Here is a 1,741-nt window from a genome sequence, read left to right as displayed (position 1 = left end):
CTAATTTGCATAAAAACGTAACTGGTACTCATAAATTGTGAGTAAAGAAAATATTTTGTTGAATAAAGTAACGTTATTCATGAATATATCGTATTCGAATATTGTTCATGACGTACTGAATAAAAATCATATTTATGCGAATAAGGATAATTGTTTGCTGAATAATTTATATGATACTCATAAATTGTGAATAAGGAAACTATTTTGTTGAATAAAGTAGCATTTTTCATGATAAATCGTATCTGAATATTGTGCAAAATTTAACGAATAAACATCATATTTATGTGAATAAGGAATCAATCGCCTACAAATGTGTAAATATGGACGAAAACATCACATAAGCTAACTGCATAATTCACTAAAATTATAGTGAATAATATTGAAAATTCATCGAATACCACTTTGTTATAAACCGAATAAGTAAAACAAGAAACTGAATAAATTAACTAATACTCTTGTTGTTATATATGCTTATTATTATTTTGAATAAGTCATGAAACTTAATGAATATACTTTAAGTTTAATTGAATATTACAACACGAGAACGAGTCAATAACAATACTTGAACTTTCACCCGAACTTTCTTCCCCAGACGATCGTTCAACACCCCCTCAATCATGTTTGAGTTCCTCTGCAAACCTCCTCAATCAGTGAAAGAGATTACCATCATCAGGATTTGTGTTTGATGATTCGCCAGATGTCATTTTGCTTTTTCTGTAGCTTCGAACTGCAAGGAAATCTTCATAAGAAAGTATTTTTTTATGAATAATGGTATAATAATTAGTATACATATATTTTACTCAGATTAGTACCTTGTAACGTTTTCTGTTTCCCTTTTCCATTTGTCATCTATGGATCAGCATTTCAAACATCACCATTGCACGATGGGATAGACATTAAAAATAAATTCGAATATTAAAATTTCGAATGAGATAGAAATGCATAAACCATGTCAAATATGTATTTTTTAATCTTAAACAAATCTGTTTATTTCTTTTTTAAGCATGCCAGATCTGGGTAGATGCTCGTGTGATTTTTTGGGGGTGTGGGGGGAGGGGACCAGATGGCTTAAAAAGTTAAAAACAATGAATTCTTTCACTTTCGAATGTTCCGTATAAGCCATTGATTTGGGGCCCTCAATTGGAATTTAAGCAGTATAAATAGATCGAAAATTCAGTGTAATCCTCAAGTTCAACTACTATCGCAGAAACAAAATTGAAATTTTGAAAAAAACCCTAAGATTTACAGTCATAAAATTACTGTGGGTTTATTTAACATCTTGTAAACAAATGAACAGGTAACAAAATATATTATTTCAGTGAATCCCAAAAAGTTTCGAACATACCTTTTCGGCCGTCGTCTTCTTCACTTCAAATGTCAAAAAATAACCCAAAACTGGTAATTCTTGCTGATAATTCGTGATTTTTCCGATTTCCTCTTCGAAGTCGCTTCAGAATTTCAGAAATCAACTGAAAACCCTAGCCTACAAGAGATGCAATGGCGAGATTATGGAAGAGTAATAATCGGAACTACCCGATTTACCTTTGTGGTAAATACCCCAAAATGTCCTTCCGTATTCGAATTCTTTTAATTTCTGTATTTTTCGTGTTTTTTTTTTTTTGCTTTTATTGTTCATTCGAATTAATCTGGACCGTGTGATTAGGTAGATCCTAAGGCTTAGGATTATTCTTTATTCTTTATACTAAGGGGATTCTTTGTAGATCTCCACCCTATATATATA

The 1,741-nt window shown here is 31.0% G+C and overlaps 1 long non-coding RNA gene across 1 annotated transcript; it reads right to left on the bottom strand.

Moving 5' to 3' along the window:
• Window positions 1-395: 395 nt before the first annotated feature.
• On the bottom strand, window positions 396-1,481 carry LOC131014109 (uncharacterized). The gene is made up of 3 exons (XR_009098054.1): window positions 1,346-1,481; window positions 813-849; window positions 396-727 (listed from the first exon to the last, which is right to left on the bottom strand). It is a non-coding gene; the product is annotated as an uncharacterized LOC131014109 (long non-coding RNA).
• Window positions 1,482-1,741: the final 260 nt, after the last annotated feature.

This window comes from Salvia miltiorrhiza, chromosome 3 (assembly GCF_028751815.1).
Source record: "Salvia miltiorrhiza cultivar Shanhuang (shh) chromosome 3, IMPLAD_Smil_shh, whole genome shotgun sequence".
Lineage (NCBI taxonomy): Eukaryota > Viridiplantae > Streptophyta > Magnoliopsida > Lamiales > Lamiaceae > Salvia > Salvia miltiorrhiza.
Note: the sequence above shows the minus strand (reverse complement) of the source record. Positions and strands in the feature narration are given on the sequence as shown.